At 36.4% G+C, this 25,084-nt stretch overlaps 1 long non-coding RNA gene across 1 annotated transcript; it reads left to right on the top strand.

The window, feature by feature from the left end:
* Positions 1-956: 956 nt before the first annotated feature.
* Positions 957-24,183, top strand: LOC114480306 (uncharacterized). The gene is made up of 5 exons (XR_003676082.1): positions 957-969; positions 8,039-8,042; positions 10,753-10,759; positions 17,885-17,888; positions 24,001-24,183. It is a non-coding gene; the product is annotated as an uncharacterized LOC114480306 (long non-coding RNA).
* Positions 24,184-25,084: the final 901 nt, after the last annotated feature.

Raw genomic sequence — 25,084 nt, forward strand, 5'->3', positions numbered from 1 at the left:
CCAAAGCCAAGTGACATGTAACATGTTTTCCATTATTTAGATACACTGTAGAATACTAACATTTGTCTTTATCTCTGTTGAAGACATCAATGAACTGCCAAAAATCAACCATAAACAGACTATAGTATTATAAAGATCGAAAAGTTGGAACATGTAATCCACAACTTTTAGATTTACAAGTTTACGTTCTGTTGTTGTTTATTGTCCTTCCATCCTCTTCTGCCACTTATTTGTGTTTGGGTCGCGGGAGCAGCATCCTTAGCAGGGAGGCCCAGACTTCACTTTGTCCAACTCTTCCCGGGGATACTCAAGGCGTTCCCAGGCTCTCCATCTTGTGGGACGGGACACCTCAGCAGGGAGACGTTCAGGAGACATCCTAATCAGATACCCGAGTCACCTCATCTGGCTCTTAACACGGATAAGCAGTGGCTCTACTCTGAGCCCTTCCCTGATACTGAGCTTCTCACCCTATCTTTAAGAGAGAGCCCAGCCACCCTACGAAGGAAACTGATTTTGACTACTTGCACCTGTGATCTAATTCTTTTGGTCATGACCATTCGATAAATCTAGAGCTTTGTCTTTCAGCTCAGGTCACTCTTCACCATGACCAATCGGGGCAGACTCCGAATCACTGCACCAATCTGTCTTTCGATCTCCCGCTCCATCTTTCCTTCAGAGGAAGGAATGAACAAGACCTTGAGGCACTTGAACACCTCCACATGGAGCAGAACCTCATCCGCAACTCAGAGAAGGCACTCCACCTTTTTCCGGTCGAGGAAATTTGTAGATGCTGATTCTCTTCCTGGCCAGTTCACGCTCGGCTGTGAACTGATCCAGTAAGAGTTGAAGGTCACGACCTGATCGAACCTACAGGACCACATCATCTGCAAAAAGCAGTCACCCAATCCTGAGTCCAACAACCAGAACCCCTTGACTCCCTCGCTGCACCTAGGAATTCTGTCCATAAAAGTTTATAACAGAATTGGTAACAAGGGCAGCCCTTGCTTAGTCCAACCATCACTGGAAATTGAGTTCACCTTACTGCCAGCACTCTGACACCAGTCGTACAGGGAACGGATGGCCCTACATCAGCAGTCCGATACCCTATACTCCAGAGAACACCCCATAGGAATCCCCGAGGGACACGGTCAAATGCCTTCTCCAGTCTGGTTGGCAAACTCCCATGCACCCTCAAGGACCCGCTGACGGTGTAGAGCTGATCCACAGTACCGTGACCAGGACAAAAACCGCATTGCTCCTCCTGGATCTGAGGTTCGACAATCCGGCGGACCCTCCTCTCCAGTATCCCTGAATAGACCTTACCAAGGAGCCTGTGGAGTGTGATCCTTCTGTAGTTGGAACACACCCTTCCATCCCATCTTGAATGGGGATGGAAGGGTGTGTGATGGAAGGTCCCGCTCCGTTGGCGAGTCACTCTCCCAGATGTCCATTGATGCTGCAGAGTCGTGTCGACCATTACAGCCACAAAACATCTCATCCGCCTACATTTCCAAAGGCACCCGTGCTTCAGAAGTAGTTAGCAATGCAGATAAAGCTGAATCAATTCAACACACTCTGTCCAGATATAACAAACAGGAGCTCAGAGTATCCAACCTTCTTGGATTAAATCTTTAGAGTGTAAAGAATCCATGGGTGTATACTCTGTATACTTCGACCAATAGGCATAAACAACAAGTAAGGACCTATCCACCCACCCGAGGGTGGAGAGAGGCTATGTGCAACTTAATTTGGTCTTTTACACCTGTTTGCCTTGGAAGACCCTACCGGGGCAATAAGCCCCTGACGCATAGTCCCCTGGATCATTTGTTGCTCAAACCCTCCACCACCACTTTAAGTTGGTGGTTTAATGCAGGAGTAAAAAAGAAAAGTTCATTGAAATATTTAATATAAATTCTAAATGTTATATCTAAATGTTTCAGGTGAAACTAAACATGTAGCTCATGTGCAAATTTAAGTGGAAGTAAGTAGTACCAAAATAATAGCTTAAGGTCCCATATCATGCATTTTTCACCATCTTCATTTGTTCTAAGAACCCCAAAAACATAGTATTTTTAGGTTTATTTTCCCAAATTTGCCTGTTTTCTTCCAGAGTTTAAGCCATCTGAAAAGTGACTTTCTAACCAAGTGGCTGTTTGCTGCCTGCTTAAGCACATTCACGAGTGGGCGTGTCTATACACTGTGAGGCTCCTGCATGCCTCGCTCTGAGGCAAATCAGTGATCACCAAAGCAATTTTATCTTGCTATCCACACACTGTTGTTTTGTTTTCAACCAAAAACTGCACATTACAGTAAAACACATGGATATTTAAGCGGCTATTGTGTGAGTCCGTCTGCGCACTGTGTTCATCCAGCAGCAGCAGCAGTCAGCAGCTTCAATCACTCAACGGAGTTTTAAGCCTGCTAAGTCACATTCTTCTCCTCCTCATCTTCATTAAATACAGGAAAAGTGCATTTAAGGTGATAACCATTTGTTTATCACCCTCAACCGTTGCATGGCATTGGGTCACAAACACGTCAGATTAAGTCAAAGGCGATACGATGTCTACTTCCTGTGTGCCTCAGTGTTCACTGTGGACTCAACACGGCACCGGCAGCAGGCACTTCCTGGAGGGGACGGTTCAGAATGCTAGTGACGTCACTAGCATTTGAACCGCTCGTTTTTCAGAAGAGTGCAGAGAAGCAGCTCAGAGCAGGATTATTGAGGATTTCTCAGAGATGCAGGAAGGAAGCCCAATAATATTTTGGGGGTGTTTTTGATAAGGAATTGACATTGTAACAAGGTTTAAAACCTCAAAAAAGTTGATTTGCATGATATAGGACCTTTAAAGAGATCAGGGCTGGTTGTGGAGACCTGATTGCGGATAAGGCAGACATTTTTTTAAAGCTGCCGAGCAACAAGTTTCCTGCTGGAGTCTTTCTTAAAACTTTCTTTGAGCGATCAGAGTCACAATTCATGGAACAGAACCAGCAGGACCAATCCATGATGATAAACAAACATACCATCATCAATTATTGTTTTTGCTACCTGCTATATACCCGATGCTAGTGTAGTCGAAGCTATCAAGCTTATCAAAGGCTAATTACTACGAATCAAAACGTCTTCAATATCTACCTTCCCAAATGTAGTCATACTACTACTTCCGCTTAGATTGCATATAAGCTTGATATTTACTTTCACCTGAAACATTTGGATATAATATCTAGATTTAAATTTAACATTTAGACTTAAATTAAGAATTTAGATTTACATCAACATTTAGTTTCAACATTTAGATTAAATCTTTAGATTAAATTTTTAGATTAAATCTTTAGATTAAATCTTTAGATTAAGATTTAATATTTATATTAAACTAATTTGGTAAATGTGTAAAAAAGTGAGTCATAAAAATTCACACCAGTTAGCTAAATGTGAAAAATGTGCTTGTTTTTTTGCAGGATGAGCAAATTTACAAACGGTGCCCCATAACAGTACACTGCAGTATTTTACAACATCTGTATTGCGATCACAAGGACTTTCAATTCTGATGGTACTGACATGTTAATTGACAAAGATATTACGATTGAGAGATCAACTAAGGATGTTGAGCAACAGACTGGCTTTTGCAGGTGTTTTGCTATTTGTACAATTGTTTTGCAAATGTTGAGTTCCAATCTGAGAAATGTAGCAATGCAACTTTTAAGCATTACAGTTATTGTCACTAATGATTAAGTAAAAAGCTGTTAAATTGCAAATTTTTAAATAATAATCAGTCAATGACTATTAATCAATCAAAGAATTGTGTGGAACTAACCAAATACCTGGCAAACTAGTTGTTGAGTGTTGTGTTTTTACATAATGGCAGTGGAATAAGTACGGTCTCAGTCACTGTGCCTGCGGCAAACGCATTATTATATCACATTGCCATGGTGGAAAGAATGTTAGCATGTGAGTGCTTGCATAACAAAATAGCTTGTCAAAATAAATTGACCTTCACAGCATAGTCCCATTATGGGTTGTTAGTACACCTGGTCAATGTCAAATGCCAAAATGTTACTACACTCTTCGGGCACTTCAGCTTTGTCCTAAAGTTTAGCTGACTTTAGCCTTTCACCCAGCAGAGATCAGCGAAAACAATTTTTCTTTAGGTTCCTTTAGCTTTGCTTCTAAACATTTGAAGGCATAATTCCTTCTTATTGCTGGTTTTTTATGAGTAAACTTCAATGTGTCTTGCATAAATGATACACAATACTATATATATAATATACAAAGGACACAGAATTTGCACTTATTAAGAACTCACTATAAAACATTTACAACAGTTACTTACAACCTAATGAAATAAAACTAGTGACACGCTGGAAGTTGCATAATGTGTTTTATTTTTTCCAGAAGTCACTCAATTTTGTGCAAGAGCATTATCAGCATTTTGACTAATTACTTCCTTGAAAAAGATTTAGTCCAGTAATCAGGCATATTCAACATTACACAAACTATTATAGACTACATCTCACGGAATACATTAAGCAAGTATACCTAAATATACTATAAATATACAAAAATATACTCAATATTTAGTCATAATGTGTCAAGCTTTTAAAGGCAACCCAGTCTACCCCTTTTTCTTCCTCCTCCTGCTTCCTAATATATATATATATATGTATTTACAAGCTACAAGAAAGCTGTAATCATAAACTTAAAGTAGCATAAATAAAAATGTAACATAAATATAAGATTAAATTTAAAAAAATTGTTCATTCTGCTATACGGAGCAGTTTATTTTTTCATACTGCAAACAGCAATTCATGTCCTTTTGCCTTTGGGGATGTAGGCGATATTCATCACAGTTGCTGCTGTAAGCTGGACAGGTGCCATGACAATAGTGCAAAGCAGGAGGCAGCGATGATCCCGATTGTTGGGCTGGTTTGAGCTGTAGCCGTTGATGTAGTGGTAGAGATTGACGCGCTGTAGCATTCACACTAGCAGTCGCATTTGCCGTTGCGTTGACATTCGTTGGCTGCAGTTTACTGTAGAATTGCCATTGTAGCTGCAGTACCTGAACCTAAAGGTCCTTCAGTTGCATGTATCAGTGTAGTGTCATCTGTAAACAGTTTCAAAACAGTAAATTAGGACTGTTGCAAATGAATAATTTCTGTTCATTATACTTTTACAACTCTGAGTAATTACCAACGATTGCTTGAACTGTGTTGGCATCAAAGTCAATAGTAAAGTTGTGGGTAGTGTTGGCAGCTTCGGCTAACACTCTGACAACATCTGAAGTTGGTGGTGCTGTTCCATTACTATGATCGAACATAGCTCCAATCTGCACATTAACTCCAGCAGCTCTTGTTTCGATTGGACTAAATAATCAACAAAGACAAAGACGTTAGTTAAATGGTGTTCTGGAATACTGTGGAACTTATTTGTCAGCAACTCTTTCAACATACCTGAATGCAACAACTGTGATATGTGAAAGAGAAGAGGAAATTCTTCATTAAGTTCTTGTTCTATCTGCAAGACAAAAGTTTTTTTTCTTTTAGTAAAATGAGGTACATCAAATTATTTTCCATTTTCACTTTCACTGTAAACTTACTGACTGGATGACTCTTCCTTCAAGTTCTTTAAATTCTGGAGATGCACGATTTACTAGTGCTTGTGTGTAAATTTCCCCATTCATATTGAGGGAGAAAAAAGCGCACGACAACACTTAACACTTCTGCCAATGTAGGTAGAAATGTGTCACTGTTGGAAAATTGTTGTTGGAGCAGATGTAGCACTGACTGTTTGGGCAGATATCATTGTTTGGTCAGATGTTTTACTGACTGTTTGGCAGGTGTTGTTGTTTGGACAGATGTTTCCCTGACTGTCTGGGCAATTGTCGATGTTACGACCAATGTTTCACTGACTGTTTGGGAAGGTGTTGTTGTTTGGACAGATGTTTCACTGACTGTTTGGGCAGGTGTTGTTGTTTGGACAGATGTTTCTCTGACTATTTGGGCAGGTGTCGTTGTTTGGTCAGATGTTTCTCTGACTGTTTGGGCAGGTGTTGTTGTTTGGACAGATGTTTCACTGACTGTTTGGGCAGGTGTTGTTGTTGGGACAGATGTTTCTCTGACTGTTTGGGCAGGTGTTGTTGTTTGGACAGATGTTTCTCTGACTGTTTGGGCAGGTGTTGTTGTTTGGACAGATGTTTCTCTGACTGTTTGGGCAGGTGGTGTTGTTTGGACAGATGTTTCTCTGACTGTTTGGGCAGGTGTTGTTGTTTGGACAGATGTTTCTCTGACTGTTTGGGCAGGTGGTGTTGTTTGGACAGATGTTTCTCTGACTGTTTGGGCAGGTGTTGTTGTTTGGACAGATGTTTCTCTGACTGTTTGGGCAGGTGTTGTTGTTTGGACAGATGTTTCTCTGACTGTTTGGGCAGGTGGTGTTGTTTGGACAGATGTTTCTCTGACTGTTGGGCAGGTGTTGTTGTTTGGACAGATGTTTCTCTGACTGTTTGGGCAGGTGGTGTTGTTTGGACAGATGTTTCTCTGACTGTTGGGCAGGTGTTGTTGTTTGGACAGATGTTTCTCTGACTGTTTGGCAGGTGTTGTTGTTGGACAGATGTTTCTCTGACTGTTTGGGCAGGTGTTGTTGTTTGGACAGATGTTCTCTGACTGTTTGGGCAGGTGTTGTTGTTTGGACAGATGTTCTCTGACTGTTTGGGCAGGTGTTGTTGTTTGGACAGATGTTTCTCTGACTGTTTGGGCAGGTGTTGTTGTTTGGACAGATGTTTCACTGACTGTTTGGGTAGGTGTAGCAGTTGTGGATGTTAGGGCAGATGTGATAGTTGTTGAGGGAAATATTGTTGTTATTGGCTCAGTGGTAGCAGTTGTAGGCGAGGATATCACAGTGGTCTCTTTAGCAGATGCAGTCATTGTAGAGTAGATGTTGTGGCGGTTCTTCGACGACGTGTAGTAATTGTTGAGGAAAACATTGTATTCATTAGGTCAACTGTAATAGCTGTGGGGGAGGGGGTCGTGGTGGCAAGTGGTTACAGATGTAGCAGTTGTAGGGAAAGATGTCATTGTGGTATCCTCAGGAGATGTGGTCATTGTTGAATAGATTGTTGAGGCGCGTCTACGACGACGTGCAGTTGTTGTCGAGGAAAACATTGTATTCATTAGGTCTACTGTAATAGTTGGGGGGGAGGTAGTTGTAGCAGTCGTGGAGGGTTCAGACGTGGTAGTTGTTGGTTCATCTGTAGTGTTGTAGTTATCGAAGTTGTGGTTGGGAGTTCATTAGCTTTTTGCCGTAGTTGAAGAACTAAAAATACTCATGGCATGTATTGGCACTGGTGTTGCTGAAATTTGGATCAGAGCATAAAATACAGTCACATGTTTTTGCAATTTTCTTCAGTATATGAAGGAAATATCAACAAAAACACATTCCTCCTTAACACAAATTTTAACTATTTAAAAGAGTAACTAAACCCTAACTAATAAAAAAGTGGCTTTTGGAGTTTAGTTTAGTTTTTTCTTTACAGTTTGTAATTTAATGATAAATGTAGAAACATTTGGTAAGGTTTATGGATTAGAAATCATGTCCAATTCATGATGAAAGAAACGTACTTGCACGATGTGGCCTTTACTCTTTCACGCTATTCTTTTATTGTTGTTGAAAATATAAAAAAATGAATGTATTGCTAAAAATAGTACATTTTCACAATGGAAATTTACCTTCCATTTACGAATTACAACAACTGAACATGTGCATTAAACAAGTAATTCATGGCATGGTTCCTGGTATGAGTAAAAAGCTGCTTTTAAGCATCCCTTGACAATTTTCAGCCATGTTCCTTGAGCACAAATTGTCTCCAGATTCACTGAACCTTAATGTATTCAAAATATGTTTGAAAACAAGCGTATTTTATTACTTTACCTTTACCTTATGTAGTATGTGACTAAGATGGTGAATCTCTGCTCCTCTTTACTTCAGAAACAGTCTCTGAATTTATTTTTTTTAACAATACAGACACTCCTGTTTATGCCTTCATCTCAGTCTAGTCATTTTGTCCATTTATTATCTTGTTTTGTTTGGCTGGTTCTTGAGGAAATGTTATGTCAAAGCCTCTGTGATTTCTACTATTATTTGAAAAAGATTGGAAAAGTTTGTATTTCGGTTGCCAAAATAAGCTGTTCATTGAGCTGTTCATATTATACACATTTTTTACACAATATAAGCTCTATTTTCTCACCTGTCACCAGTAGTACGATTATGTGTAACAACGTTGCAGCCATTCAGACTTGTTTGAGTGCAGGAATGTCCAGGTACAGAGGATGGATGGATGGCACCGATAGTCTGTGAAAATGTTATTATATGTCATTAATGGTAATACTGGTGATTTTTCTGGTTGTGATACTTTACGCATGTTACACAAACTCACGTTTGACATTCAGGAAGATGTAATCCAATGCATTTTCTAGTTTTGTGGGGGTCCCAATGCAAGATGCTGTTTGGGACCCCCAGTTTGCCAGACTACATTAAGAGATTTCTTATCAAAATGGTCATGAATGATGTGTAGCTGTCAATAATTCCCATAATACCTGTCGGTTGAACTTTAGGGTTTATGATTTTTAGTTAATTATGCCTCTAAAACACTAGTCAAAGCTTATGATAGCAGTTCATCTTTTTCTTATATCCTGCATTTATTTTTTTGCGTATTAGGGATGATGACAATTCAATTTCATTCTCCTAAGCCATACTTTTAAAATGTAAATGTCTTGGTTTGTAACTTACTGATCTTTATGAAATTTGTCTCCAACTGTCCAGTTGGTTCCTCAATTACCCCCTCAAGTTTCATCCATATTGGTTCGGGATTATGCATTTCATTGTGATTTTTCAAAAAAAAAAAAAAATAGGGGTGACCATACGTTTGGACCTACTGTACCATTTTTTAATGCTATTCTTTTCTTACAAGCAATCACATCTTTTGGGAGAAGGATGATGTGACAGTCAAGAGGAGGTGGCAAATGAGTGCATTTTCCTCATCATTATTTTCCTGGGCAAGACTAGTGTTACACCTACTCATGAATCTGTTCTATTCCATGTAGAAAATGTAATCCAAGAATCCTAACTGTTATATAAATACTATTCTTCATTCTCTCAACATTTCCAGGACATTATATGATCATCAGAGATTTCCATTGTACCTGAAACTGTAGTTTGTACCGATCCACAGGAGTGGACCCATCACATAACAACTGTAGAATAAACGTTCTAGATTTCTTCTAGAGATTCCAGAGATTTATAATGGATTTTACACTTTTGGATATCTGCAGAATGTTACGTCAAGGGCACAAGACCTACTTGTGCAACATTGCAGAGATACTTGCAGAAAGACTACTTTCTCGTTTTTTCTGAACTGCGATCTAATCTTGTAACATTGTAATTTCATACCATGCACCGTGTTGTTTAGTATAAAGCAATGAAAGGACATTTAGTGACGCATTCAGGTTGTGATGTGTTACATTATTGGTTGGCAGAAAGATTTTTTTTTTTTTTTTGCTTTAATGCTACCCAAACTTCAGCTTACACAAGGTGGGATGAAAAAGTGATCTAGATATAGAAAAGAAGTTGCCACTTCTAACAGCTGAATTATTGTCCTGGAAAATCAAGGAATCTGCAACAAAATTTCCAATATGATCTATTCTGTCAAATGATAGAACTCTAATACACCCAAAGAAAAACAATCATGCCTTTAGAGACTATTATGAGAAGTTATAATACAGAAGAAAATTATATTTTAAGTATATAGAGTATATAGTATAAAAAGTATAAATATATATAACCCAGTAATTTCAAATGATGACTAGCGATGGACTAGAGATAAATAGAAGAAATTAGACATGCTATTGATGGAACGAATAATGCAAAGTGGGCAAGTTCCAATGATCTTTATTGAGGAACGTAAGAATGAACTGCTCACGCCTCTTTTAGATATGTAATGGAGATTTCTAAAAAAAAATGTTTTTCTAAGCTTTAATAACTCTGTTGCCAAAGCGCAACAAGCCCTATAATGCAATATTTGTGCGAACCAGAGACCTATCGTCTAAATTATGATAAGAATTAAGAAATATTACCAAGCATGCAAACTCCACATAGAAATGACCCAAGTGTCCACCACTGGGCTTGAAAATACACAATTTCCCACAAACAAAAAAACCAATTATCAATATAAAACCTCAGCAGGAAGTTTTGTGGTGATATTTTTAATCTAATGTTATGTTATATGTTCAATTATTAGCAAATTATTAAATCAGAAATAGTTGAAATGCTTGAAGCAAGTTTGAATTCCTATATTGAAGAGCCATAAACAGAAAGCATACACATTGCATTAAATCAGAAAATGTAACTAATTAAACTCACCAGATAAGATTTGAGAAAAGGTCAAAAACGATAATTCCTTCTTTTGTATCCTTGGTGAAGCTTTTTAGTTGAGGCCAGTCACTGTAATTGAGTTCAGCCTTGACTCTGTGAACCACTCAGCTTTATGAGCTTTTTAACATGTCAGTAGCTGGAGTTTGAGGTCCTAATATAATAACGAGCAATAATGGCTGTGACGTAACCAAAGATTTCACATATTTCAGGAACTCTGCAGCACCTTTGTCATTTTTTTGACCCAGGACCTCCCTCTCAATATCCCGTGGAACTAGTTTTTCTGCATTATTGCAAACAAATCCACAAATATCTTAACGAGAGGAAATTGCATGAAGAAATATTGTGCAATTTTTAGATTTTCAAAGTTCAGCTACTGATGAATCTTATATTATTTGTTACAAAGGTTATATTTTTATTTCACCATGTCAGGAAAATCACCTGAAAAACTCACTGCTGTCATAGATGAATCGTTTGTTTAAATTACATTTAAACAAACTATTTTAGCAATTTTAAAGTAAAGACAGCTCACATTGTGATAATTAACAACCCATGGCAACGAGTGGTTTCGTGTGGTTTGTTCTCAATAGCACTTTCTAAGTGACTAAATGTATACTTGAATTCAGAACAAGGTTTAGATGAAATTTCACAAATAACGAAATGAATACATGTTTTGGTAACACTTTACTTGAAGTTTTATACGTAAGGTTGACATTACGCTGTCATTATCATGAATAACTTTAGTGCTGTCAAGAGATTTTAAAAATTGTGCGATTAATTAATCATGCTCTGTAATTAATTAATCAAATTAATCTCTTTTTTTAATCACACCTAAAAATTGCTGAGAAATGCCCTCAACTTGAGGGTGATTTCAATTAATTACATTATTGTGGCAGATCAAAACATTGATATGTCTCAAAGTGGCTTTATAAAGTCATTTATTATTTTTTTTAACAGACTAGAACAGATGCAGGCATAGCATTCCTCCATATTGAGACTAGTCCCGAGGCCTACCTGTCATATTGATATGTACTTTTGTCAATCTCCAAATAATAGAAAATACAAATGAAATAGATTTTATTGCCATTCATACATATGCTGTACACTATAGGCGCATACAGAACAACATTTTCCACACAGGGCTGGACTATTAGGCTTTGAAAATAATAGCATAAAAACACATAATAAAAATGTATAAAAACACACGTTTAAAACAGTGATAAAGTGCCGCCTCAGGATTAGTATATAATTATTGCACTGGGCTTGTAATAAGTTAATAAATAAAATGTCCTATGTAGTGCTATAAGTTAGCACATCATAAACAGATCATTTTTCTGACACCGAACTTGTTGCTTTTTCTCTACATTCAGGTGGTAGCGAAGGCTGCAAAGCTCCGGTGATATGGCAAACTCTTTCTTGCACAATTTGCAAACAACTTGGCTTGTGTTTTTTCATCTGGTGTTTTTAAAAGCCAAAATTACCGCAAACGAATCTGAGTAGCTCGACAGTCTCCCATCTTGTCCTGCAGACTGTGCATCAGTACTATAGCTATACCAGGAACTCTTAATATGCCCTATGAATAAAGTGTCATGAAGGCTGTCATTAAACATTGTGTCATTATGTGTCGCTGGCTAAATTATGACACCTTTGGAGCTCTCCCAGTTAGATAGGGAATCAAAGGCATGCACTCACCGATGCTTGTCATTTGTGTTCCTCTCTTCCTTGTGTCACTCATCAAAAAGTTGTGATATTGTATCAATATATATACAGTGTCAGTGCTGTGGTGTAAGGCTGCAACCGTGACAGGCTGCCAGCTCCCACTGCCTTTTTATTTTATTGAATGCTACCTCTGACTCTGAATACATTCTTTTGTACTTTTATATTCTTAGTGGAACTTTATTTTGGAATTTTGAGTTGAAGAGCAATAAACATATATTGCAATGTTAAGGAATTCATGTTTTTTTTTTTTTTTTTTCATTTTAGATATGTAAATGTACAAATTTCTTTTAGTCAATAATGGGGAGATAATCGAATCGAGTCGAATCGAACTGGAAAAAGTAATCGTTAGATTAACTGATGCATCGAAAAAATAATCGCTAGATTAATCGTTTAAAAAATAATTGTTTATCCCAGCCCTAATTCTGAATATGATAGTCATCGATATGAGACCAATATCCATGGTTGAGGATGATACAGACCTTCTGTCCTTTAGTTGGTTTCAAGTTCTTACCACCAGAACTAAGGCAGGTTAGCAACATCTTTTGTTACTTTTTTATTTACAAAGTCTTTCCGTTATGAGTATTGTTCAAGACCACATGTACTTTGTATTATTGAATATATTTATTTTCTATTGTGATCACAATTTCTCTATTAGGAACGCATTATTTTGTCCTGCCATTGCTTCATTTCTTTTCTGTAACACATGCTGTCAGAGCACAACAGGGTCACTTTCAGAGGTGTGAGGATTTAAGCCGGTGGGTTGAAATAGCGATTCAAAAATATGCGCTTCAAAACAAAAACAATAATTGTGATTAGTCGACATATCGAAAAAATTATTGATAGCTCAGTCGACTACAAAAGTAATTGTTAGTTGCAGCTCTACTGTGGTGTAGAAATGTGACAGAGAACACTTATAAGTGTGCATGTTGATGGCTATGTTGTTATAGTTGTCTACAGACACACAGAACAATGTCTCTTCCCACCAATGACATCACACACAATAGCAGAACACATGCTCAAACAATACAAAATTTATTTAGATAGATCGATCGATAGATAGATAGATCTACAAGAGAAATTCACAAGTCCAGCAACTTGACAATAATGAAGATGTAGCTAGGGCGCCATGCATTCCACCATCTCCTCCCATTACCTCGAGTTGACCTGACCAAGTTAGGACTACCAACGGGTGCAAACAAGACTTACAATTTCATTAGTCACACGCAGTGTTTGGAATAACAGCGTCTAAAATAACGGTGTTAGGTAACAGCGGTTTTTTTTTCAGCAACGGGGTAATCTAACTAATTATTTTTTACACCATTACAACGGCGTTAACATTACTGAACGTTTAATGCGGTGCGTTACATGCATTGATTGAATAAACTGTTATCTGAAAGCACCCCTGGCTTCATACGCAGCTGTAGTGAGGAGGTGGGTTAAAAACAAGGTGAGCGATTATGATTGGCTAAGACGGCGTCATGTTTCATGGTAGCCAATCAGAGCCACTGTTTTTACACGTGCCAGCACACGCGCCACACACACAACCATTACAGATTTGAAGAAGCAGCAGAGATGGCGAGCGTGGAGCAGTCCAATGAAAAGTTGGCATTTTTAAGGTGGCGATACAAACACATCTTTAAATTAATTGTGGTCAAAGGCCAGAACGTGCATGTGAAGTGTACATTATATCCAGGAGTGAAGACTTTGTCGAGTTGTAAGCAACTCAAATTTAATGAAGCACCTCACAACGACATCTATGACATACAGCAGCTTTTTTTTTTAACAGTAACTCAAAGAGTTACTTTCCTTGGTAATGAGTTACTTTTATTATAGAGTAATTTAATTACTAACTCAGTTACTTTTTGGATCAAGTAGTGAGTAACTATAACTAATTATTATTATTATTTTTTAAAGTAACGTTCCCAACACTGGTCACACGGGACATTTTCGTTTGGTGAACTCTTTCTGGAATCGTACAATAAAGTGTTAGAATGTCAGATCTCAAGATGTATCATGTTGAATGTCTTCACTCTGCTTACATTTCTGAAAACTGATATCTTGACCTCTTCCTCTGAGTTTAAGGAGGTAATGAACGGTGAAATGAATCCTGGTGATCTAATTGATAAAGATTTTGTTTGTCCTCTTGATTTGGTTAAAAAACTTGGTTCACTAACAGGAATGTAGTTGGACATATTAGCGTGTAGGACAGCTGGAATGAGGTGCTAACTTTGTGTGTATTAGTTTCCTTCCTGAGGTCACAGGGTTTAACTAGGATTTGTTATAGCATAACCACTTAGAAGTTCTCATTGCTTGTTTTTATTCTAGATCCGAATGACATGTTTTAGCATTTCAAAACTCTATATTTTATCCTCTGTTCACTGACAATCAAATTTCAAAGCAAATGAAAGAAAAGATCTTCAGTTTCATTGCATTTACCTAAAGCTTCATCTGCACTGATGCCTTTACTTTTTGCTTCACGCTTAAGAACAATCATTATTGATATTACTTTGGCATCAAAATAAAAACACAGTCAGCCTTGTGATCAATTATTGCTGTAGGAGGTTCATTAATAGGTGAGAGACAGGTTCATGGCCACTAGACCTGCTCGACTCATCCGTTAGCCTATCAACCTTGACCAATGTGTCATTGTTTTGTTGCTTAAAATAGCATTTTCAAAGATCCCGCTGATCTCTATCATTATCTTTGTTCTGGAACGTTCTTTTACTCAAACAACAATCAAACAATTGTTTGCAGATTTCTTGGCAAAAACCCAACACATTGCACATCTCTGTTTCTTCCTTGGCTTAAATGTCAATGTTTCTTGGATCTGTGCCTAAACTGACACACCTTATGTACTGCAGCCATTCTGCAGTTAATAAGCATATGTGATAACATCCAGTCTATGCATAGCTGAGAGAGCTTGGCCTTTTTTGATGTTAAAGTTGGCCTACCAGTAATGGGTGTGCTTGTTCTTATGGTTTATGTGCAGTTATGTCATTGAGGGGAAAATGTAGTTCTTGCCGAATGGAAAAAGACTTGCGTGAGTTGCGTTACAGCTCTGTCAGGTATATGTAAATAGAGAATTCCAGTTGTGATTGTCATCTGTTCAGACACAAGACACTAATGGTATGGGCCCTATTCTGAGAGCAAAGAGTGCAATAGGTAAAGCAAAGAGAATGAGTTAAAAGCTGCTGGAGACAAAACTTTTTCAGACATAGGCTGTGTTCGAAATGGCACACTACAAACTGAATGTCTACTATATAAGTATGATTAGGATGATGACCATTCCCACTTAGATATACTTCCAAGTTTCCCAAGATGCATTTCGAACCTACGACAAAATCCTGAAGCACACTGAAGCTAAATATCTCCATTGATTTGCCACCTTTGAAATTTTTGAAAGCGTTTTAAGCCAGAAAGTGACCAAGTAGAATATCAACATGTGATAATTTGATCCATAAAATTTGCATATCCACAATTCATTTTGACTTTTCGGATACTCCACATTATCCACCAGTTACTACTGACAAAACTCTCGGTTAACTTCAAAACAAGAGCCCTATTTGCAAAAGAAACTAAGAAGAGATGGTTTTGTCTTGAAAATGGAATGTTTGATTTTTAGCTTGAAGCAGTCCCTGGTTGATTTAACATTTCCTGAATGTCTGCTTGCAATTCATTATTAGGCGGTTGAGTATGATAGCGTGTCCACCGTGCATACTTTAAGAATATCCCAATATACTATACATCCGGGTATTTCTTGCATACTCAATTTTTTCACACTATCAAATGTGAACACACTACATACTAGTAGTACATACTAGTCATATGTTAGTATGCCTTTTCGAACACAGCCATAGTTTGAGCTCGTAGATGAAATGAAATTGCTGCCTGAAAGTTTGTTTTAATCTTCACTATAAACACTCTCTTATTGACATTGTTAGAAAAGTTTTGTGCATTCAATTCAACTTTATTTATTTTGCGTCATCTCATAGTGCTCATAGCATTGCATTGTGGGATGTGGAGTCCCGTAGACGAATGCATAGAAGTGTTTTTATTTAATTTTTTTCCTCGTAAATATTATTAGATTTAATTATCAACAAGGCCTACATTATGTCTTTATCTGATAGAAAAACTATTGCCTCCAGCAGCTTTACATAATTAAAGTTATAGCAAATGCCTATCCAGTCTGGTTGTCTGAACAGAGAGTTAAGTGGATGTTCAAGATGGTTCTTGCCTTGTTTGGGAATATATATATTGTAATTAAACATTTTGAATTTAACTATTACAGACTGGGCCATTTCATTGATATATTTATCACGAGATTAGTGCCGACAGCGGCAACAAACCCGGAAACAACTCAGAAAAGAGATGGATGAATGAAGCGGGAAAAAAAACAAAGAATTGGTGAAAATACGTTGTGAAATGTGACAGAGTTTATCTTCCTAAAGAGCAGCAGGATGTGACACAGTTACACGTTCTGTTAGATTAATAACTGAGATTTTAACGTCTCCCACAGCGGAAGAAACCACGTAAGTCACCATGAAAAATCAGCCAATCACAAGCTCCACAAATATACACAGCTTTATAAAGTGTTAAAGAATGTAAAGTCTGTAATAAATGTGTCTAATAGGTCATTAGTGAATAGCAGAGAACCACATGAGTGAGCATGAGAAATTAAAAGAAAATATATAATGAAAATAAAATGTTAATGTCTAACTTAAAGACAAGCAATGTGAAATTAACAGTAAATTTGCAACATGTTGACTTGTATATAAACTGTCAGTATATTAAATAAACACGTGCTTCATTTACACATTTATTTTATATTTAGGCTGTTTTATCATTTAGGAATTAGGGCTGGGCGATATATATCGAGATTCAAGATGTATCGAGTTTTCTATTTTGGCGATATGAATAACTATACATAATATAATAAATGTCCCTATGTGGCATTTTTCATCAGCAGATTTAACCCAGAATTGTCTTTCTGGTCAGACTTTATTTGATCAAATTATGGAGATTTATATCATATATCACCATTTTGAGAAAATATATTGAGATATGAGTTTTGGTCCATATCGCCCAGCCCTAGTAGGAAGGTTCACAGCATTTCAATGTTAATAAAGGTTGACCTACCAGATTCTAATCACATAATTTTATTCAGTAAGTGGTTGACAAGTGGGTATTTTAGATTTCTTGTACATCTATCTTAAAATATAAGGGATACTGGAGCTTGGTTGGACGGGTGGGACGGCTCGTAGTGGGCGCCAGAAAATTTCCCTTATTTTCAAATCCAAAACTTGACAGGTATTATGAGGTCTGGTTTGAATGTCAACCTTAGCCATCACAACAAGAACATTGAGTTCACACTGCAAAGAGGTGATGAGTGAATAACCTTTGAAGAAGCTCCAGAAAATATCTCTGATCATGCCTACATTAAGAGTCATGTTTAGAGGAAGGACACCAGCATACCTGCAACAGCAAGTCACCATAGCATAACCGGCTAGAGCCAACTGCATGCGTCACTAGTGGGGAACAATGTACATTACTCAATAGTAAAATTACTGCATTAGCTTCCTTTAAGCTTGTCTTACCATGTTTTTATGGCATTTTATCAGACATAGTTATAGTGAGTGTTTCTCCTTTGTTTTTAATATTGTTACATTTTAGGATTTTTATAAATAATTATAAATTTGCCTGCCTAATGCACAGTGGTGAAAGTAATAGATTACAACTACATTTTAAAAGAAGTAAAGTAATTTGTTAGATTTCCACACCCAACTATGGGGTGCCGATTGAAACGTTGTGCATGCTTAAATTAACGGCAACATTTTGCAACAAACAACATTTAAAAATGTGAATTTTTTTAATGTTACTTTTGACCAGAATTACAGCAATATTTGTGAAATTTCTGATGTTTTTTTCTCGTAACAATATAATGTCAGTGTTAAAGCTAAGTGTTAAATCTAAATGTAAATTTTTACATTTAAATATACATGTTACATCTAAATGTTTAATGTAAATCTTACATCTAAATGTTAGGGATGTCCCTTTACTTTTATTACTTTTTTCTTCTTCTTATTCTTCTTCATCTTCTTAAATAAAAAAAATAGAAATTACTTATTTTGTAGTGTGGAATGTTAGAAAAGGCTTGATCAAGTAATGTTACTCAAACAGAGAGCAATAGTCAGCAAAACTGACCCATGTATTATTAACCAATTGGTTACATACATTTTAACCTTCAACATGATCGCCACAGTATTCTACAATTGGGAGAAAAAAAAAAAATCGGAAATTTTAATCCGATATCCAGTATTTGTTTTCAGGCTGATGTCGGACCGATATCGATATCGGATCGGGACACCCTACTAAATTTTAAATATAAATGTCACGGGTGAAACTAAATATTTAGCTTATATGCAAATTCACTGGAAGTACAAAAATGAAAGCTCATTAACGCGAACGAGCACTATCAGACAGATTTAACATTTAACATTTAGATTTAGATTAACATTTAGATTTAGATTTAACATTTAGATTTAAATTTCCTATTTAACATTTAGATTTTGATATTTAGATTTCACATTTTTTACAAGAAAAGTAAATATCGCAAATTTCACAAATATTGCTGTAAATCCGCTGACAGTCAACTAGTTTAGTGTATGTGTATATATTCTGTTTTTATATTTTCTGTGTATATATTCTGTTTGTTTATTGGGGAATGTCTTTGTTCACTATTTCTCCCTGTGCTGTGTACAGGCCCATTTGTGTATATATCTTTCCTCTTGTGGGACGAATAAAAGTTATCTTATCTAGTAAAAAGTAGCATTAAAAAAAATTCACACACATTTTTAAACGTGGTTTGTTGCTAAGTTTACAAAAATTGCTGTTTATTTTAGCATCAGCAACTTCACAGTTGCCGCCCCATAGAAAGTGAGAGATGATTCGGCTTCACTTTTGCCCAGGAAACCTATAGGATGCTAATGCACCCCAACGATAGGTTAATCAAGCTTTCTATGAATCCCAGACTTCCAACTAATCAGTTTTAGATCTGAAGAAGTCTCTTGGATGAAAGATGAAACATCTACAAGCTAAACTTCCACATCAGTTGCGTCAAATGAGCCACCACAGTATTGACAGGATTCTGTGCAAATTTAACAGGACTTTTCACACCAAGCTTTTTTTTTTTCAAAGCCCAACAGGAAACACTAGAAAGAAGTGACGTTGTTTTTGGCCTTCGGCACAAATGAGGTGTGGACAACATGGGTGTGCGTCTCTTTGGAATGTTTTGACAGTATCAACAAAGAAAAGACAATCCCACGCCCAGCGAGTTGATGTGGTGTAATCACAAGCCTTAAATTTCCTTACCATTATTACTGTTAATATTAAAAGCAATTCATCGTATTCATCACATAGATTTACATGTTTGACACATCACCTCTGCAGTGATACCATACATGATGCAGGTTTATCCACACTGCACTGAAACCCTGTTTACTGAGGCCTGCAGGTCACTTGGCATGTGTTTAATGGTTCGTAACGCAATGAAAACAAACTGCAGCTCTCCTGTGTTTTTTGTTAAAGCCTTATATAATATCTGCTCGAACAATGCAGGAATGCACAAATCGCTAAAAATAACCAAGATGATGTAACTATCTACTGTACATGTGTCCAACTCAAGGCCTGGGGTCCAAATCCAGCCCTTCAGAGCATCCGATGTTGCCAACAGGAGAAAATGAGAATGAAAAACACGAATCATTGTGTAAATTACCAAAAAAATCAAGTCTAAATTGTTGTTGAAAGAACTAAACATTTTTCCCAAATCTTGCAATTTTTCAAATCCTGCAAATTAAATAAAAATTGGTCAAAAAATTAAAAAAAATCAAAGGACATTTAAGTATCTGTCACTTATTTCCTAGATGTTGTTGATGCCTTCTATACTTCGGGTTCGTTTTCCAGCCTAAAACCTCGATCGAACTGGTCCGTATTGGGCCCTTGACCTAAAATGAGTTTGACAAATATTTCTCAACAGTGGTTTATTTTTTTATAGGTTAATGAGCCTCAAAAGTTTATCAATTTCACAGTATTTAAGATTAATTAAAGCAATTGTGTTTTTTTTTTTTTTTTGGTTTTTTTTTACACATTGCATTAAAAAAAATCTATGATAAAAACTGTATTCATTGTTGTATACCAATTATTATAATCTACTGAAATGTATAGCGACACAATCTGTGTACACAAACCAAAGCTTATGCAATCAGTCTTTTGATTTGTAACTAAGTTGGAAAATGTATAGAAAAACCCTGTTTTGTTCAATAGGAATGCGCTTAATAACATACATACAATTATTATATGTTCAAGTACTGGCCAAATGATCTCAGTTATTTGTTTTAGACATTTTCACAAAATCTAGATTTTTGAGTAGCTTTTAAAGTGTCTTGCGTACATATGAATATCTGACTACATACAGTATCTCCAGACCCAACACTAACCAGTGTGTCTATAATCCGATTCTGATTCCAATCATTTGTTACTAAGTTCATGTGTCACTCCTGTATTACAGACATTTCAGACATCCCTTTGTTTGCTTTTGTTATGGCAATTTTTATATTCATCATAATATCGTCAAATGTGTGTTCATGTGTACAATTTGTCATGTTTTAATACATGATGACTCCATTACTCTTTGCACTTTTGAACAGCTGAATCATGTTAGATTAAACAGTACAGATCGTATTGTACTCAGTGCAACACAGAGTCTCTGCTGAAGGCCAAAACTCAAACTCACATGCAGATATACACGAACGCACACACTATCAAGGATAGATAATAGTGGCGCCCAATCTTCCTCATAATATACACGTCTTCATCATCCTCAAATGTTTCCACTGTTGGGCATCTGACTCCCCCCTTCTCCTTACCCCAGGGTGGAACTTTTCTGTTATCTGTATAAAAGCTTAAGCTGTGAAACTGTTAGTTAGAGTGGGTCTTGCCTTTTTGCTCTGCCACGAGCCTTTTGCCTTTCATTCTTTCAGGATGGAAGCTTCTTTTTTACTCCTTTTGTCTTTAATTTTATAATAAATCTTTTTTATAAAATCATCAATGCCTCGCCTGGACTCCATCATTCAACCAGAGCAATAAATCATGGTCAACCGCAAATTTGCCGTGACACTTTGTTGCTGCTTTAATCCAGTAGTTTATCTGTTTAGGAGTGGCTTCCATTTAAAGCATGTAATTAGACATCAGGTGTATAATTATTTTTTTGTAAACGACTTTGCTCAATTGATCCTGTTGCATAAACATTAGTGAAATCTGTTTATATTAGTATCATCGTAATCGCTTTACACAACATGTTCCACAACTGTACAATAGGTTTCATACCAATAATAATTACATTAGGACATGTGAATAGTAAATGGGAAAACAACAACAACAACAACAACAACAAAAACTGTTGCAAATGGGCAAAGATTAGCAACACCAAAATATGTCACTTTATTAGAGCTGGAATTCCCCACTCCTTCCACTGTTCCACCCTAACTCCCTCTCCCTTGTTCTTTTTCCACTCACCACTGTGTAACACTGCCCTCTCTTTTTATATTTTCCCTCTAATAAAGTTTTTTCTTACCCTTCTTTAGGAAGAAATGATGATTGTCACAATTATGCAATAAAATAAATGTATTTATTTAGTTGCAATAATAAAACATGCTTAGATGTTGTAAAAAGATTGCACTACATGTAGAGTAGATGAGGTAAATAAATGAATAAATGAATAAAATGTTGCCATGACATAATTCCATCCATTTACACTAATGGTGCACAAACCTGTAAATTTCGCTTTCCTTTCATTTTTTTATTTTCTTTTATGAAGTGACCATGCAGCTACGGTCCAAAACTAAAACATAAGTCTCCCCATGTGATGCATTGTTTACAGTATTTTAAAAAAAAATATGTATAATATTTTATGCAATGCCTCCACTTGATTAAATATATATTTACTGATACTGTTTTTCACATAAGTTATTTATCTACCGTACTTACATATTTATGTTTTTTTTTTCCTTTCTGTCTTTGCTATCTTGTATATTTTGCTTTTCCTTTTATCTTTTTTGCTGCTGCTCTTTGCTGATTTCTCCATTGTGGCATGACTAATTAGGTATAATCAATCAATGCAAACTGCACTGACAGCTCACATGACTGCAGATATAGGTTCAATTTATAAGACTTACCGTAATTAATCCCTGTATGAAGTGTTTTTGACATGATTTCAGGCTGTTTATTATGCCAGTAAATAATGAATTTTGGAAAATTGCCACATACAAAAACACACACACACACGCACACACATATTTTCTATTGTAGCAGATTTAAATTTGTTTTTGATAAAAGCTTTTTAAATAGCTCTGTAGATGACAAACTGATTGGACAAAGGCAGGTTGGTAAGACGACATCCCTACAGTATGTCTAACCTTGAGATTACGCTGATGTAGATCAGTTAAATCATATAATAGACGTCATTAGACCCTCCCTCATTGACACAATGGAACTTGTTCTAAATTTAGTCTGCAATTTGTTGAGCGTGAGAGCACAAGAACAGACACGTATGGAGAACAGGTTGTCTTAACATGACAGACTGGGGCTACACCTAAGTGACCTTTTCCTCATGCTTCTATGACATTGCTGGATTTGGTGTTTGTTTTTATGACTCAAGTATTATTGATTCATTGGTGGATTAGTGACAAGTTAAACCAGATATTTATATACTGCATTTTTACTTGAACTAGATTTCTATTTGAGAAAATGAAAATATAGAATACAGTTGTTTAAGATCCCCATTAAAATTCCAGGAGATCTCACAAGACCCCAAGGTTGAGAAACACTGTCTTATGTCCTGGTTTGTTCCTGGAGATAATGTGCCTTCATTTATTTTTCATTCAAACACAGACATGACATTTTTCATGGTATAAGTTGATTTTAATATTGTTGTTATTATGGTTATTTTATCACAAATATCAATGATTGTTCTAAGGCAGAGGTGTCAAACTCATTTTAGTTCAAGGGCCAAATAAGGACCAGTTCAATCACACGTGGTCCACAGGTGGGAAAACAAACTATTTGATCATTAATCAGAATCAGGTATACTTTATTTATCCCAGGAGGAAATTGCTTTTTTCTTTTTTTTTTTTTTTTTTTTTTTTTTTTTTTACAATTGCTCCGGAATACTGAATGAAAAGAACAAACACTAAAACATAAAGTTAATATAAAAATAAATGAAATAAAATGAAATAAAACAATAATACATCTAATTTTTATAGCACTTTTCTGGACACTGTATATTATGTATAATTCCTCAACAGGATTGGTAAAATTCAGAGACATTTCACTGTAGGGATACATTGTTTATGACATTATGTTAAATGTCTGAAGGGCTACTGTGAAAAGTTTGGGAACCACTGTCGTACATAATCCAAGTTTATTGTTTCCTGTGCATCATGATTTAAGGGACACGCGGAGTATTTCATCAAAGTACGCTTAAAAGAACCATCATCAAACTCTTCTCACCTTGAAGCTCACCGATTTAAAACTACAATTAAACGTTTACCATGATATTCTGTTTAATTTCCCTTTAAAGACCCCATTAAAGCCATTAAAGCCAACTAACTCAGTTATACACGTCTCCAAATTATGACACAAATTCAATGAAATGCCACAATATTTGCTTATATCAGAGGACGGAAGTCATTTTTAATCTCAAATTGTTAAAAGAACTCTCAAATTTTCCGAAATCCTGCAATTTTCTTCCAATTGTTTCACAAAATGTCCCCAAATTACATAAAAAAATGTTCATAGGACCAAATAACGTAGAGGTGAAGATCCTGCAGGGACTGAAATCTGTCAGTTATTGCTTTAATATTATCAGTGGCGTATATATTTGATCATTTATTTATTTATACGGAGAAGTGCAAACTAGATCACAATAATGATTAAATTACTAATGTCCCCGCCTAAAATCTGTGGCCCCACTTCAGATAAAGTGCTTCGTATTTGGCCCCTGAGCTAAAATCAGTTTGACACTCCTTTTTCCATTTGTTGAGTGTTTTACAGCAACACAAAACGACGTGCTTCAAAAATGATGACGTGGTTTCATCATATGAGTAAGTCTGCAGCAGATAAACAAAGCCACAGACTGTGTTTCCATGGCAACTAGGCTGTTGTTTTCATGAGCCCGACTCGGAAATAACCCTGAGCTGGGTTTGATGAAGCACCGCCCTGTGCTTCTTTTACATCATTTTTAAAGGGTATCTAATCTATACGTTAATGATAATTCACAGGATAAATCTGAGCGTCTTTCAGGCCATTTTATTTGTTTATAATGACACTCTGGTAATAGAGCCAACGATGCCAGAAATGTGAAGATATTAAAATGCAGGTGTGGTGGTGCGTCATGTTAGTTTTTGTTTTTCTTCATTGTTGAACGGTACCTCATATAATCACACTGGGTTTAAGGGTGTGACATAATGATAACCCTAACAACACCATGAGCTAAAATGCATACCTTTGTGACAAGACGACAGCTTTGCTTTTTTATTTGGAAAATCCTCCGTTGTCATGAGATGCCCTGAGGCAGACGATGACATGTATTCTTTACTGACACTTGCTGTTTAAAATGCTTTGGGCTGTAGCATTTCATCCCTTTAATAGCTTATTTTCATTGACTTTTAGCTTTGAAATAGTTGGTCAGGGATTAAACTTGATATTCTAATTAATCTGATTTTATTTATATGAATATTTACATACGTATATATTTTTAATAAGGGGAAGAAATGGCTTAATAAAAATGTCCTTCTTACTCAGAAACAAAGTATTTATAAAACTTTTTATAACCACCTTGGACTCAATTGCCCCATTGAGGGAAAAAACTATTAAACGTCAGAGGAAAGCTCCGTGGTT

The sequence above is a fragment of the Gouania willdenowi genome, chromosome 18, assembly GCF_900634775.1.
Source record: "Gouania willdenowi chromosome 18, fGouWil2.1, whole genome shotgun sequence".
In the NCBI taxonomy this organism is placed as follows: Eukaryota; Metazoa; Chordata; class Actinopteri; order Blenniiformes; family Gobiesocidae; genus Gouania; species Gouania willdenowi.